The sequence below is a fragment of the Scophthalmus maximus genome, chromosome 4, assembly GCF_022379125.1.
Source record: "Scophthalmus maximus strain ysfricsl-2021 chromosome 4, ASM2237912v1, whole genome shotgun sequence".
In the NCBI taxonomy this organism is placed as follows: domain Eukaryota; kingdom Metazoa; phylum Chordata; class Actinopteri; order Pleuronectiformes; family Scophthalmidae; genus Scophthalmus; species Scophthalmus maximus.
Genome location: NC_061518.1, coordinates 23,438,547 through 23,456,734, shown reverse-complemented (window position 1 = coordinate 23,456,734; position 18,188 = coordinate 23,438,547).

The window sequence follows — 18,188 nt, the reverse complement described above, 5'->3', positions numbered from 1 at the left end:
GCGGAAGGCTTCAGCCTCCCAGCTAATATCAAAATGTCAATGGATTTTCACTCCCGGAACTTCACCGCTGCGTTCTGTTCAACCTAGCAAGTAGTCGTGATGTTGATGTGGCAACACACTGAAAAGTCTGCAGTAAATATGATCTAATAAAAACACATTGTTAGTGCTGCATGATTGTTATCAGCACACTTCTAAACCAACCGTAAGTTCACAAAGTGGTTCAGTCCGAGTGTCTGCCCTGCAGATATACGGTAGTATTGTACGTTTGAAATGGGTCCTCATTATGATTGGAATCAGTGAAATGCCTGCCTGACACACCGCAGTAGACTGCGGCATACAATGAGTAAAACAATTGCTATTGGACTGTGTTGCTTCAGTGGTAATGATGACAGGGGGGAAGGTGATGCTGGCACAGGCCGGGGTCACACTGCCCCTGGTGTTCTCGCAGAAGGTGGCCAGCCTAATGATGAGGAAGACAGTTTCTGTGTAAATGGCTGCCAGGTTGAAGCTGAATATGGTTGAGGTGTGTGTGTGTTTGCGCGCGCTTGTGTGGACATCAGGGGTGTGTTAGATGCTTAGGTATCTGGCCCCAGATCACAAACCAAGATTGGCAGACAATGTCCAGCCAATCCATGCACCCCCACACATTCTCACAACGGCAAACGGGAAGTGCGCTAAAGTGCACACACACACACACACACACACACACACACACACACACATCTCAACTTAAGCATATCACCACAGTGTAACGCAAACTGGATTTATTGATGCAACCAGGTGCTGAATTTTGTTGAGACAGCATATCACTAACTGTGGGTGACGGTGAGTAGTCAGAACGGGTGTTCAGTCAACCTGAATTCTCAAGGATTCTTGTCAGCGAACACCTCAAGGTGACTTGCTGGCAGAAAATGTATAAAATGAGAACAAACTCTGACTTAATTGCAGATAAAGTGGAGATAACAAATGATGTGAAAATTGTGTTACTCCACAAGAGGATTAAGTGACAAATTGGAAACAGTTTCACATTTGTCATTCATTAGTTTGTGTCAAGTAGCAACTAAAACATGCGAGTAAGGTCAGGTTTAATGATTCACCATGGCTAAAGCTAAAAGACATCAGTGTCTGCCAGAATCAGACTGGCAATCTGGGAAATGCCAGATGGGCCGGCCCAATGCTGGGCAGCGGCAATGTTGGGGAAAAAATTGTCAGAAAAAAAAAAAGGTTGTGGCCAGCTTTCCCAATTTATATTGCAGCCAGAGCCCGTCTATTTAAAAAAAAAAAGTAATCTCTGTTGCGGAACGCCCCATCTGACCGGAGTTACATGGTCCCAAATAGGCTACCTGTACTGTATGGGCAGGTAAACTCCCCACCGGTTCAGATAAGTCAAAACGAATCACTAAGTCAATTGCCCATTTTATTTGCAAAGACCTAAGGCCGTATAGCGTGGTCGAAAACACGGGGTTCAGAAACACGGTTCATGATTTGGAGCCGCGCTACATTATACCGTCGAGATAACGTGTGTGATTCTACTTTTGATTTTCTTTAAGCGGGAAAAGAAAATCGCAGTACTCAATTTTTATCGAATTGGCATACTTGAAGAATCGGAATAAATCGCAATGAGTCGCAATACAAATCGAAACGGCACCCAAGTACATCGTGGTACAATCGAATCGTGACAAAAGCATATCGCCCCACCCCTAACTTGTATGTATGATGGATCTTTGATGGAGGCTGCGCTGTGTGAATACAGGTGACTACTACTCAGAGTTTTTCTAGGTAGTGGGTCACACACCGCTATGTGATGTCAGCACGGTCTCATCTGTGCTCTAGCACACATCTACGCATCTGTGTTTGAAAATACAGCTGTTACCCAAGTGGACAGGTTCCTTTCACTTCCGGCCATATTATCTATTTTTTATCCATGTTTAAATATGAACATAATAAATGTGATAGTTTGTCATTCATGTTCTAAGATTTAGCTCAGCATTGTAGAGACTAGTGTCAGTTCCAGGCTGTGATAGAACATTTCCGTTTCTCCTGGAAGCTCAGTCCTCCAGCAACTTTAAGGGAAAATACCCACCTGCTGCTCCACGAGTCTGACAAACGGGACTCTGTATCCCCCAAAGCAAGCTCCTGTGACGCAGTCTTACGGGCGACATCTCGACTATTCATTACGATATACACTTCACTGTCAGTGCCCCCGATCGTACCCGGCATTAGAATGCATGTCCACTCGTCTTGAGTGACCACTTGTGATCTCACTTTCCCGCACTGTATGTAAATGAACATGTAGTCCATCATTGCTGCTCACAAAGACCACATGCATTTTTGTTCGACAGAGGGAGAGAGAGAGAAGACTGGGGGGGGGGGGGGGGGGGGGGGGGTCTTATAATGAAATAAGACTTTACTCATGTGAAATGGTAAAAGAAAAACAGGAAGAAAAATCAATATGTGGTGGTCAATGTTAATATGCTGGTGGCTGCCACAAAATAAATCCATTTATGGGAAACACTTAAAAGTGTAAAAAAAAAAATAATAATATTAAATTCTGTTCATTGTGAAACTGTAGGAGCAAGTCAGCTGAGTGGACAGTCCCACAATTTGGCCCAGGACACATTTGCGTTCAAAATGCAAACACGAATGTGGCCACATGCGTCTCAGACCCCCCCTCACAATGTGGACTGAGTGATCAGATCTCAAAAATCAGTCTTGGGTGCGTTCACATGTGTACCTGGAGCCGTCCACTTGTGATCGGACCGCACGAGACGGATGCTAATGCCAGATATGAATGGGGCCACAGAGTTGGGCTGAAACGTTTAATCAGTTGCATATTAAGTTAATCAAAGGGTCATTTTTTCCGCCCCAGAAACCTTTGGAGGACGTGCTTTTTGTCGAGAAAGACGTATTCCCTGACACACTATCAGGGAAATGCCAAGGTTTTTAAGGGCAGCATCCCAGTTGTGGGGCAGCCCCCCTTTATCCTGCTTCACTGTCCACTGAGCCTGTTAGTCGATTCATGTAGCCTCCTTCATCCAGTGTCGGATGATTTTTGCTTCCTCTCTCCCAGGCCCCGCCGTGCCTCTCTGTGAGACTGCTGACACTGAGATGGCTTGTCGTTTCTTTGCCCAAGTGAGTGCACCGTCTGCATGAATCACTTAATTGCCCAAACATAATCTTTATTTCTATGCACTGGGGCTCACTGCCTGTTGGTTTTCCGTTCGGTCATTCGGGAGAAGGACCACAGGGACGGAAAGACAGAAACGCTCATGACACACGTGTCGCCTGTGTTGTGTCACAAAAGGTGCTGGGAAGGGGGCGAAGTGCCGAAGTGGAAGCGGACCAGCCTCGCATCCCAAGCGTGGATGTGTGGGGATAATAGAGCCACTGAATGCAGAGCAGCGAGCAATAAGGAGCTGCGCCGCATGAATAGAAATGGAGTGTGCTCCGCGGCACAATCATAAAGAGGCCTCTGTGTGCACGCAGCTGTCATTTCGGCGGGATTTCGAAGCGACGTCGTGAGATAATGTTGGAAACACAGAACTGCTTTGCGACAGTGCTAGACACTGTTAAGCAGCAAAATAAAACAAACACAACACAATGTCTGACCGCGCTCGTGTGTGTGTGAATTTTCATTGACCCCCCCCCCCCCCAATCCGGCGTGTCTGAGAGGGTTGTTTTATGAGAAGACTGGACAGATAAAGGATGTTGTTTTCCACGCTATCACGTTTCCCCGTCTCTTCCCCGTTGGCATGAATAATGAAGGATATTCACCTTGTTTATCTTTCAATTCAATATTTACTCCTTGTCAGGTGCATTTGGGGGCTTTTCATCATCACTGCTCTCCAAGCGCAACATTTTCCTCTATGGTATTTGTCCTCACTGTTAATGTTTGATGAACACCACAATAAAGGCCCGCGGGGTTGGGGGGGGGGCTCTACCTGTGCCACACTTGTTTTTGATTTCATCCTCTACTGATGTCTGTCGCATCTTCTCCAACAGCACGCTTCCTCCTCGGGGACTTCCTCCTTTTCCGGGACTCCCTTTTCTTTCCCTCAAGGTAAATTTGGGCTAGATTGAATTAGGCAAGAGAAAGTAGGTCAATGGCTTTGATCCTCAATAAGAAATATTTGATATTTTGAGTACCAAAAACCATCTCAGGGCAGTTTCATTTGTCCTCTCTCACAATATTCTGAGTTCCAAATACCATCTTAGGGCTGTTTCACATGTCCTCTCTCTCATACTTCATTCCAGAGAAGGAACAGTCAGTCGGACAGATATTCGAGTGACTCGTGACTGAGGTCATCCACAGGTATTGTAGCCCACTACTGTGGCTTAGTAAAAACTCACCAGTAAGTGCAAATGGCGATGGCCAGTCAGCGCTGAAATGAGCCGAACAGAACACGCAAGCCATGGGCCTGGTTCAACCCCGCGGGGTGACTGTCCGTGGTGTTGCAGGGTTCCCTGCCTCCAGCTCAGTCTCCTCGGCTGCTTGAACTTTTACCGGCAGAATGGTACAGTGATGTGTGTGTGTGAGTGTGTGTGCAGGCCATCCAGAGGACCATGCATGGCCGCAGAATCAAATGGGTGATGGGGCATCTGTAGGGCAGAAAGAGTGGAACATGGTGACGGGATTACCAGGAGAAGGAGCAGTCCAACTGTTGTGTCGCTTCAAGACTGCGGAGATTCGAATGGGGAAATGATTGGGACAGCAGACAGAGGAGGTCGGTGACGTTGAGGTGAGCGTATGCAAATGTACAGGAGGCATGTACGTACCGACTGCTTCTGAGACAAAGCAGTCTAACCTTTTTCAGCACTTTTGGAGTACATCTCTTAACTGTCAAAGAGCAAATTTGACACACTCACGCGCACATACACACACACACACACACACACACACACACTCTATAGTTGTGAGGAAACAAATTGACACTATGCATTCCCTAGCCCCTTACCCTTAACCTTAACAATCACAACTAAATGTCTAACCCTAACGCTATCCCACTCCCTAACCGAGTCTTAACCCTCAAACAGCCACTTGAAGTTGTGAGGACGGGCCAGAATGTCCGCACAGCGTCAAAATGTCCTCACAACGATGGTTTTGAACCTAAATTGGTTCCCTCAACTATAGAAAGACACACACACACACACACACTCACACACTCACACACACCAAGTGTAACTCATGGCAACATGATGAATCAGAAAACTGCAACATTGGTAGATGGTAAATTAACCAGGGGAGCGCTTAGACAAGTCAAGTGAGCTGTTCTAATCACTCCCCTGATGTAGCTGGAGGTCTCTACTGAGCCACCTCCACCCTCACAACATTTTAAAAAGATTACAGGCTGAAGAGGGTTTTGGAGCAAAACATACACTGATAAAAAAATAATGATACTATAGCAGATCTCAGAGAAACACCGTTCTCAGGTAAACCAGAAAGAGATTGGACAGTGGGACTGGGTGTAACTGTATCATTTCGACATGACACAGTTGTACAAGTTCTGACGACTTGCATTACGGCACAGTTTCTGAATAGCTAGCACACGGGACTGACACAAATGTCTTTAGTTCTGCATTCTTGGTAAACCTTACTCTACGACTAAGGTAGTAAGCCAAACTTGCGCGACGTCATTACTTTGGTAAACCACACTTGTGACCTGATGAAGGCACCACATCAAAAATCACTGTTGACATTATTCGTACAAACCCAAAAATGTCAACATCCCAGTGGAACCAAAGCAAAAATCAAGGGATCATAGTCACAAGGATCCATCCTCTTGGGAACATGAATAATAAATGAATGGCTTTACATAGACATTTCCACCTTGTCCAAAGTGCTGGATTGAGCAATGCTACCAACCCCTGAGCCCCTCTATTGGCATTAATGGAGGGGCAAAAGGGGGGTTAATCTTCTGGGAACCATAAGAATTCAAAGCAACTTTCACACTAACAATGTAATTAATTATTTGGCTTTGTTATCATTGAGTAGTACTCCCGACTGTGCCAGAAGAAAAGTGCAGTCACAAAAATCCTTCATTCTGATGAAGACCTTGAATGTCTGAGCTGCCTCTTAAAAAAACCTGCCCTGTACTTGTCTTAAACTGTACTTTGGTGGTATTCTGGTGATTTTTGTGATATCACTCTCTCACTCACTCTCACATTGTCTATGTTTTATTCATACGTACTCTCCCATTATATTCTGTAGCTGCTGTGTGGTATGTTGGCAGAAGAAGAACAACATCTTATGGCTCAATCAAACCACGGCTGAATGGTTGTTGTTATTTGTGACCATCAACCCTTTACGCACATAAGACCCTGTCACTGCCTTTTGTCGTCTGCACAGTGATGAAGCACGGGGCGGGCAGGGGGGCTTGGAGGAGCCACTCCACTGACATGTTGCACACAATTAGCCAGCTGCAGAGGGATCGTATGGCTGTCATGTCTCTTGTTGTTCCGAGGTGAAGACAAGGCTGTTGAAGGCAGAGTGCCCAGTTAACAAAGGTACACACATACACACACACACTCCTTAGAATCCCTCTCTAAAGCAGCCCTTAAAGCTACGCAGTCATAGACCAGCCCTTTTACTGTACTGGGTCAAAACACCATGTCACATCTACAGTGCGGTGGCAATGGGCTGGAATGGTCTTACCAACTACTTGGGTCAGATCGCAGATTTCTTTAATTTGCCCCATGGTGGCCTACCAATTACTCCATACAATACCTACAGTATAGAATATATTCTACCACCTCCAAAATCACTCTCCACAGTATATGTGCTGCCTGTATCTTGCTTCACCATTTTTCATCACCGCCTGAATTATACAAAAGTACAAAATTTATGAATTATATAGTGCCCTTATAAATTCCCACAATGAAATGAAAAATGTAGTGTCATAGCATGTGCACAACTTTTCATCATAATCCCCAAAAGACCATGCTCCGCCTGCGATAGTTCTGCAAAGGCACGGAACAAGGACGTGGTGCAGCCGAATTCTTCTGAACAAGAGTGTGATTTTTCTCCAGGATTCCCTTGACAGAACTAATCTAAATAAGATGATGTACAGAGCAAGTATGATACAATACCACAAATGTCTGTGCCAAATTCCATGGAAACCCATCCAATTATTTCAAGATGCTTCTGGATCAAAGTGTTGCTTCAGCCAATATTGTCATCCCTGAAGTTACGCTCCTTGAGAAGCTAAACATATGCACAAATGTATTATTTAAATAGGTGTCTGAACCAAAATCATGCAACCTTGATGGAATAATAACAAAAAGGGTAGGGCCTGATCAAAGAAGCCGCAGATCACGATGCCACAGTCATGGCATTCAAATGTTAAGTTCTCTTAAGCACTAGTGTTTATTGTAAAAGGGATACGTGTAGTCATATTACCAAGCAGGGAGTTTTATCAGGAATGAGGAGGAAGCATCTTAAAAAGAATCTTCGGTGTCATTGCAATAGAGCACAACAGTGAGGTTCCAGAAGTGAAAATCCCATTCATTTTCTCCATTTACACTTTGATTATTAGCCATAATGTCGTAACCATCCAATGTAGACTTACCACGACCTATGAGGTTGTGTAACGATGATATATTCACGTGTAGAAGCCACAAGTCCATATGATATCAACCTTGTTTTAAGAAAAACATGATTTATTCCCAATGTCATTCAGAAATACTACACTACCCTCAATCATGAAGTGTAAAAATCAACGTCTCTGATTAGTGGGGCTTGCTGTTACTTCATGTCGGCTAGGAGCTCGGGTGTCGGAGTTGTCGTTTCATTATAGCTCCGAACTCGAAATAACAGACCTCCGAGTCGCAGTATGAGTTACTGGTACCCGCTGCTACCTCTGAACTCTACGGTCCTTATACAGTTTATACGCACGCAAAACACAAGCTGCAATACATTACAATACTCTTATCAACAATATAAACACTATAGTGATGATGATGAAGGTAAAATTCAAGCAGAAGCGTTCCAAACTGTCGCTTGGAAGGTGTTGGAGAGGCATTCGCAATGGTTTATGGGACGTGTAGTTCCTTGACTCTTAAAATAATAATGCACAGTCTGGTACCTTTGCCTTTTTTCCATTTTCCCAATTTCTTTTACAACAAATGAAGTGTTTTATGATAACAATTCATCTCGTAGATTGTTGACTTGATTCCAGGCATGAAATTCTTTATATAAGGATTTTATGAAAATTCAATGGAGAAAATGAATGGGAAATTCACTTCTCGTACCAGAGCCATTCAAAAGGTTGGCGGTCACTTTTGTGCTCTATTCAGGGACCAAACCCTGAGTGTTTGCATTGGAAAATCAACAAGCCAACACTCCAGATTTTCTTAAGAACATCTATTGCTTCCGATGAAGGCCATTTTCACGTGTCACCACCAGAGGTTTTTGTATGAATTAACAAAATGAATAATGTAACAGAACAAAAATAAGAACACATAAAGATGAATGAACTTAAACTACATAAATGCCCATGAATCCTCAGGCAGAAGTCCCGGCTTCTGTAAGCCACGCCCCTTGGGACGCCACAATACATTTGTTCATACTGCTTTTCATTTCACGTTTGGCTTATTGTGGCATGACTTGTGGTCAGTTGTTTGAGTGATGCTGACTGGCATTTATGTAGAGTCACAATGTCACACTACTGTAACATTAATACCGGGCAAAGTTCATATTTAATTAAAGAAAATCTACATAACATCTCTCAACTGTTGTTCACGAGAGTGCATCAAAAGCTTTTGCGCACACGCACGCCCATACATGGGGCAGCCCCCCCCCCCCCCCCGCTCAAAATATGTTCCTGCGCACATTCAATCATGCAAGTGAATCTACACTCGAATAACTTTTGACAACCAATATGGAAATTTAGTTTGAGTCACCCAGCCAGTGTTAAATCCAAGTGAAAAAGGACAGATTTTTGCAGATGCTGCTTATCCAACTTGAGTAAGCGTGAGCACATCTGCATCTTAAAATAGGGAAGAAGAAGACAACAACCTCACAAAATTCCCGTTTGCAGAGCTGGAGGAGACATTGATATCCACAAGGAGTAGAAGCTGGAAATCACTTGCCAATACTGCTTCAAAATCATTGCCATGGGCACTCGACGAGTGATTTAAATTAGGTATTGTGATCACTAGTCGTCCAGGAGTTTATTTTCAATAAGTAGCAGTAATGGTGTTTTTACTTTTCCGTGAGGCTAACATTTTTCAAATAATGTTGACAGGCTAAACCTAACTATCTGGCAACATTACAGGTAATTGGGAATGCCACAGGATATAAAAATGTGGAATAATAAACAGTATATGTGCAGTATGCATTATTCCATGCAATTATAAAAATCTATAATCATTTCATCCAGCTGTCGTTAAAACTGGAGCAGATATGTGGATGCCATAATTTTCCTCCACATATGCATTTGTATGGACATGGAATTTGTAATGCTCTCCTCTAAATGCTGCCAAACTGGTTCTTATTGTGGCCATGAATAAATGCAGACAAAAGCCCATACATCTCCCTCTTTCCTCTATTCCTTATTTGAGATGTCAATGCCACCTCCAAAGTGACTGAAGAGAAGCAGTATGGGGTGTGACAGCCACTCTGGGTCACAGACCCCCTCCTCCATTTCAGCAAATGGCCATGACTTATTTGCAGGGTTGGAGGCGGCGGGGTGCAAGGCGAGGGCCGATATTGACAGGTTCATTTGCATGTTTGCAGAGTTGCAGGCGAGGAGAGTGGCAGAAGGGGAGCTACAAGGGAATAGATGGAATGTGATGGCTTGTATAATCTCTCCCCCCCAGGCCCGATCAGTCGGAGGTGCTGCGCAAAATGTTCATCCGCTGGCTGTGGCTGGACCAAGAGCGAGTGACGACTTGGACAAGCTCCGATGTGACGCCTCTGTCAACCCAGGCAGAACTACCTTTTACTCCCATGTTAACTCATTAGCTCTTGTGGAGAGTCACAAATGACATTCCAATATTGTGTCCATGTTTGAGCTTTTCTTACCACAGGCAACCAGTGTTTGTTAGTTTAAAAATGATTTTAAAAATGAAGGCACCTGTATTATGCATTGTTTGTGTTTATTTGGCGAAGGGAGAATGAGAGCGTTGTGTTGTCAGACAGGAGGAATTTAGTTTTTATTGGTAACAAAGGTTTTGTCAGAAAATTGGAAAATGCAGTTTGATTTACCCTGTGCATGACTTGATAAGTCTGACAGTCGATGAATCTATATCTCTCAAAATCCGATGGGATACTCTATAATTTTCCTTGGCTGATACTTAAAGTTGTATTAAATCTGTGGCTGTTATTTCTGTAACACTGTTTTGTGGTTTGCATGTGCTGTGATGATCTTATTTTTGTATCCCATTACACAGGACTCTTGTACATTTCCACCTTCACTTTTATTCTGATTTGTAAATCTAAAACTATTTATAATCTGCACTGAACTGAAGCATGTTCAAGGTATCATTTGTAATGTTTAAGGTTTTTGTGAGGTGAAACATTTGACAATTTGTGTCTTTTTTTTAAATTTTGTTTTTAAAACACAAGAAGTCAGAAATTCACATTATCTCTTCCTCAACGTGTCTATGATATAAAGTGTGATGGACAGAAGTGACTCACTTAAAAAATAAGAAGAAGAACTAGAATAAATAAGCAGATTGTGTATTACAATACCCGAAGAAAACGATCTCAAAATATATCCAAGTATCATGTTTACCATGAAAACGTCCACACATGATCATATGTATTGTACATGGTCATCTTGTTGGGGGTGGTTTCATGGTGCAGACCCAGAAGAATTAAATCCATCCAGCTGTCAATAAAACCCACGTAGTAAGATGTGGTCATTATATGATTTTCCGTCAGGCTAAAAATTCAAAACAAAGTCAAAACATTTATCAATCCGTTGAACTTGCCTGTACTGGCTTTGCTTTTGGGCGTCTGGCTTGTTGAAAGGAAACCAGGGTATTTATCTGCCTTAAGGCATGGTCACATCACAGTCCTGCACCAGGTCAGGTAACACACAAAAAGTGTGTGTTACTGGTAAATTTTATTAATAGGAAAGTGTGATGATAAATTAAATGTGCTTGGCCTCAGAACAAAACCCAGAAAACAGACGATAATATTAGGGTGCAATATATCTAAACATTTAGGCTGACAAGCTACATTTCATCATGTAGCCTCATGTAGACAATATTTGTATCTGTAAATAACAGGGGCGGTCACTTAGGATTTGGATAGGTGGTTTACAGAAAACTGTTGGCTTTGAAAGTGGCAGCTGAGCAACTGAGTGCTTTTTTATATCCGAGTTGGGCAGTATATAATACAAAACAGCAGATAACCCCAGACCATCATGCAAGCCCTTCATAGGTCTAATCTGGGTGAGTTTCGTGTGCCTGCATTCAATTTAGGTTTAACGGATCAGTTCTGGTACCAAGAACTGGACCTGTGCAGGAATCTGGGTCACATTGCATTTCAGCTCCATCTCCCCATCACTTTGTTTGAATCCTGAACACTGTACAAATTCAACCAGGCGTTTCCCGTTTTTGCTGCAATCGCCACCAGACAGGACCGATGGCGTGATACTCGTTCAGTGCTACTCATTAAGAGCTAAGTGAGTATCACAGAGCCACGAAGATAAGGACTCATGTCGCAGCCTGTCTGAGGTACCACTGCTCACAAACGCCGGAGGCAAGTATGATACTGACTAGGTGACTGTTGCTACATCATCATATTGGCTTCTTTACGTGCACTTGAGTGTGGAGGAAAAGAGATCCAGCGTAAACACTGAGGACACTCCAGGTATTCCCAAGCAGCACAAGAATCTCTTCAAGAGCTCCTTCAACATGTGGAGATCTGAACCCGGTCCCGTTGAAATGTCAAGTGCCACATCGGATGCAGGGGCTGGAAACTGCTTTCACCATCAACTCCTCTGTGTGTTTGGTTTCTTTGCACTCCACAGGGCACAGGGCCGAAGGCCGGCCAGCCCTTTAATGGTTAATCAATAGAAAAACCAAAGCTCCCAGGACGATGTGTCTGGATATTTGGGAGCTGAACCAAAATAATAAGCTTGCATCTGTCGGGCAGAGGATGACAAGGAAAAGTCAATACTTTTATGCTTGGGTTCCGGATTGATGGCAGCTGACCGGCAGTTAGGTGGCTGGGGGGGGTTTTGGGGGGGCAAAACATAAAAAAAAAGAGAAAGTAGACATAAAGGAGAGAAAGATGTTAACATGGTCAGCTCATCTTATAAAGAGCTCAGAGTCTTAAAATCTGGAGAGTGATATACGGCAGATAGATTGTTATCGTACCATGAAAAACAAAGTGCTCTTCTGTTCCGCTTCCTGCTCCATCTTCTCATTTTTTCCCCCTATAATACTGCTGGTTTATCCTTCTTATCTCTCACCTTCCTACATTTATCTGTACAGGGATTTGGTTTCTTTAATGGAGGTCACCTGCCTATCCACAGCAGAGCATCTCTTTAAAGGGGAAGTTACAGCTTACTTTGACTTATAGTCATATTCCTTTTGAGTGTACAATAAACCATTATGATTCTATTGCTATTGTTTGTCTTTTTTTATTTATTCATTTCAAAGAGGATAAAGTCATTGTTTGACATATTTGTTGCTCACTGCCACGGCTGTAGAGATAGCATTATTCTATTTATTCCATGTATTGCACATTACCTTCCCCATGGTTGAATATTCAGAGTATGAAAAAAAACACCCCTTTATTCGTTTGCTCCGTTCCCGTGTTGGCAAACACCAGAGAGGCTTCATCCTGGGCGACAGATCTTGTGCGCATCTTGTTTCAACCAACTACCATTTAGCTGCCGTGTGAAGCTGCCGTCTTTTCCAGGCTCTCCCATTTGATTTTCCCAAAGAGAGCGCCTTATCTCCCTGGCTTGATTTGTATCTGGACTCTCGCCATCTCACTGTATATCAGCTTCATTCGGCAACAATATGGATCACAGGAGAGCCACTGAAGACATGTTCAAAGGACAGGATTGTCGTTAAGAGGCCTAAATAATGGACTTATTTGACTAAAGACTTTTAAAGCCCATTCATCCTGGAAAATGAGAAACAGAGGATTAGACTCATATTTAAAGAAGTGCATGTTGAGGCTTTTTTAATATGCCAGCCTTTTCCTTTTTTTTACAGCCATATAAGTGTAGCAAGGGATTTGAGGCATGCCGTCCTCATTTCCGGCAAACGATGCAGCTGCATGAACAAAGGATGAAGCTGAAATTATCAATGCAAAGTAATGCGAGACAATGACGCCTGCATATCACTCAAAACACAATTGAAGCACATGTGCGCCCACATAAACACTATGTCCATGCCTGTGCATGAACGGAAACTCACCCCACGCGAGCGCGCACACTCGCTCTTATCGAAGCCATCGTTTCACACTCAGCCCAAGTTGTCCACCGCATAAGACCACGCGCATCACTTTGCAGCACATTATTACAACTGAAAGACCCTACTATAAGCATCTGTGAGCTTCAACTGATGCTTCTCTCACTTCAAAGTCCAAACAAGGAGACTCGATCGTGTCCAGGAGGCTGGTGCTCTCCCTCTGTAAGCAAAGAAATCAAGGCAGTACACTGCCATCTTGTGAAAGAAAGGAAGGCCGACAAACAAGCCGCAGTAACAGGCAGATCAGGGATGATTTGCCTGCTTAATGACCATAACAAATGGCTGGCGGTGAACAGTTGAAACAGTTTCGTCTCTTAGTCTTTTGAGCATTGTCTCTGTCAAATGCAATTTTTTTTTGGCACTGTGGCACCACACATATACACAAAAGATATATGCACTTAATATGCACACAGACATGCTCCCAGGTGAGTCAGAAATGCATTATCTGTGCGCTTTTCACCAGCCTGGAGTGCTTAAGCCTGGATGAAAGGACCACTCTGAACTCTTTTGACAAGCATTAGCATGCTAATAGCCCGCTCCCTTTGTTACCGCTCTCATCTGCGAGAATGTCAAGGCTAATCTGTGTAATTCCTAATGATGGCAATGGGGTGATAAACACTATGCGCCGTGTTCCCCCTCTTAGTCTGTGGAGATGGCAGTGAGGCGGCAGCGCGAGGGAGAATATGTGCTTATCAGATTTGGCGCAGACACTGAAAACAGAGCATGACTTTTTACCATAGCCTTTTGTGGATTTCTGTTTTTGCCCATTATTTGTCATTATTTTCATGTTTTTTTAATTTTTCTCTGTACTGTGCGAGGGCTTCATGGTATCCATATCATTTCCTCTCTCATATTTACCTCTCTATCCTAATTGTTGTCTCGCTCATCGCTGATCCTGTGTCTATGTTATGTGAGTAGACCATGTCACGTAATCTTTGACTGAATCGAATCAAGAATTCAAAGGTTTCATTTGTGACACACACCGAACAATATGGTGCAATGCAGTCTTACATGCTCCGAAGGCCACGCTTAAAGATTTGTGATAAAAATGAGATTTCCAGTCAAAAATCAGGATCATGTCTCCTTAAAAAAACAACAAAAGAAAACCCAATCGCTTCTAAATGGGAAAACTGGTTTCTGTAATGGGACAGGGATTAAAGAAAGCTGATTTCCTCTGCTAGATTTCTCCAGGAGATTTATTGGTCATGTATAAAGATAACTGGATAACAGATAACAAGTAGACTTTTCATGTTCATGACAAAGACTCAAGATGGACAAAGTAACAACGGAGCATTTGGCTGAAAGGAGAGATTACAAGAAGCAATGACTATCTATAAAATTCATAAAGACCTCTGCTCTGTCTGCAATAGCATGCAATCCTCTCATTATGCCGTCAATGTTCTCCGACTCTGCACCATTGTTGTATTACGACCAGCATTGACTGAATTCGGACTCGGATTTTGAAGACAGGGAGTCAGACCTTTTTGTTAATTATTTTAAAAATCCCATAGGGCATCAGCTATTGATAGTTGTAACATCATTCATTTATTACGCAATGGCCAGCACTTGCATTTGGCTTTCAAGAATGATGTATCTTTCCAGCAAGAGCACTGCAAATGTTATGTAAAACTATTGAGGAGATATTTAAACTTGCGTAATCCGCGTATACTGGCGTCCTTGCATCGACTTTGTATGTTATCATCTACTTGTGCAAAATAATTCACGTCGCGGTTGATGTGAACGCACCATTAGTCTCGAAGCGACTCAACCACTGGGTCCACCTGTGGCCCATTCAATGATAGGTTACGATTACGGTCATATACAAAACAAGCACAAAGGACAAATAGTACTATGTAACACAACTGGTAATGGTTCAAACAGCTAATGAAAGCTTACTTGAAACTGTTTGGGGTCAAGAAGCTGAAGTGTGTATCTCATCTTCCCCTCAGGTTCCAAGAGTACTGTGCCTCTGCTACTTCAAAGCAGAATACCTTCACATAAGGACAGCAAGAGATATACGGTCACAAACATCCACATCAGAAGGCTTTAAGTGATGCCCTTGTACAAGACCGAATCATTTAGTGCCACTTGCCTCTCTCCACTTATATTTAGAACCATAGGCACCATATTCACATCCTGGACCCTCAGTACAGGCCCAAGGCAAGACCCACCCACAGGAAAGATCGGACAAAGGGCTGAGTGGCAGCAGCATAGAGTGCTGCTGGAGTGTCAATGATTCCTTGGAGTAAGAGCACACCCACCGACAATGGATGAAAAGAAAAATCAGAAACTTAGCGTTCAGCCATATCCTTGTTTATGCAAAAGAGTGCATCAGTGATGTCTGAATGCTGTGCAGGAGAATACCTGATTAAGGACAAGATCAACTTAGTCATGAGTGAAAATGCATCCGACATGAGAAAAGCTTTCCAGGCCCGCCTCTCCCCAGAGGATCCTTGTGATGCCAGAGCTCATGATCCCCAGCACATTTGAGAAGGATGCCAGAAGATCAACCGGCAGTCAATGCCACTTTGGATGAGGACTATATGACACGGAGACCGTTCAATGCACATGGTCAGAAAAGATGGGTTGAAAGACACCAGTGGGCTGCCAAGCACCACAGCAAAGCTATCCTCATTTAAAGACCACTTTGAAGCATTGTCTGGTGATGCAACAATTCCAAGAGACATTGCCACATGATAGAGGTCCAATCTGAAACAGGTGAAGGTTTATGTGCACTAATCCCTGTGAGAGTATACTCAGCTTCGAGAACTGATCAAAGTTCTCGATCCACTCTTAGATGCAAACATCCTTACTCCGCGTGAGGAAACTGTCACAGTCGGTGTGACTGTGCCCTGTGCCCTCGCTCTACACAATTACCTGCTGGAGGAAAGAGGAAAATGTCTGGTGAGAGCTCTGGAGAGCTCCTTGTAAAACAAGGTTCACATCTCTCGTCAACCCGCCGACAAGCGCCATGTGCCCTCGCGCCATGGTAGAACGCACAGTTGTTGTTATGAAAGCCAGGTGGATGAGCAGCTCTACACGCCAGCGACTCGTGATCGCGCATATCGCAATGATGTGGCAAGACGATTTTAGGCCATTTTCATACCGAATCATCTTCTTTATTTCAGTGACAGTGCGACACACGTGCTTCAGTCAGTCCCTTAGTTCCACTGCTGATGCTGCTAAAAAAATTATCAACTTCAATTTCTGGATGTTTGAAAGCAGGACTGCAACCTCCCATCTTATAAAGTTCTTCTCGTTACTTTTGATGCCATTTTCATGAATGAACACTTTGTGACATTGGAAGCCTTATATGGTATTATTGTGCTGTTAGTTATTTACTATCCTTACTATATATATAAAAAATATATTAAAAAAAGGATTTCTTGGGAATTTAACCTTAATATATTCTGCTGGAAGTAATGCAAATAAGTTCTCAATGCTTATAAATAACAATCTAGAGATATTTGTTACACATTTTATGAAATTAACTCATAATTATTTGTTCGGAAAGTGACAATTAATGTTCATTACTCTATTTGTAATAAAAGTGGAGTGATGGCACTTATACTTCATACAATTCAATATCACAAGTATGGCTTTTTGCACTGGAGCCTGGATGTATGACAAGTAAATGGTTTTCATCCCTTCGCGTGAAATACATAATATAACTATCATATTAAGATTACTCTAACATATTTTATGACTCATCTAACAACATCAAGGAAGTTTGTGTAACTACACATAAATGCAAAGGTAGCCTGTCAGCACTCAAGTCTTGTTTTAGAGATAATTGTCTGTATGCTAATGATTTGCCGCTCTCCCTTGTGTTTTTCTTTCTTTTTTTTTCTGGCACAAACAAACAATATCATTTTGATTTTGCATGCATGTCAACTTCAATCGAACCTTACTGAACGTAGTCCAACCTGACAACGGCTCCGCTCGAAATTCGATCCAGATTTGCCAGTAAATCACTTCAACGTGTTCATTTCACAAATGACTGACTGATATGCGGGTTGACGTGTGACTACTGTCTGCTGTCTCTGGCTCTCCGTCGCTCCCCGAGTGTGCCCTTGCCCACGGTCTGTTGGTGTACCGGGCTGCAGAAGCCATCAAGTTGATGCCCTCTATCAAGACCTTATTATCAGACGCGGCCATGCTCCCCCCGTAGCAGATGAGAACTATTCCAGTTGTGCCTAATGCCTGTGAGTGGAGGCAATCTGCATGGCCATACAGGCTTAACAGGGACAGGTAGCATTTAACACCCGGGGGCCACACAAACATTACAAACATCCCTGCGTTTATGGCGACACAATGCTGCCACGTTAGAAGCCAGAGAACGGCGATTGGATTGAAAATTAAAAAACCTTTTCAACCCCACCAGATGGAGCCGGGTGGGGGGCGGGGCAGACAATGTGGGTTGTTGTTGGGAAAATTACAAACGTGAGTGTGTGTGTGTCTGTGTGTGTGTGTGTGTGTGTGTGTGTGTGTGTAGGGGTGTGAAACAGGGGCTATTGCCCATTGCCCACCCGCCACCACCTTGACTTTGGTGCCAACGAAAACAATGCGGGCTCGAGTTTGAGCACACAAAAATCCAAGGTTAACACAGACGGAGGACGGCCGATACGGTCACTCCGGCTCAGCTGAAAGGAAACCCTGATGACTTTCATTTCCAGCGTTCATCTTGTTATCTGTAATTGTTGAAAGGATGGGCCACTGCTGCAGTCGCAGGCTGGCCCTTTATAGTCTGACCG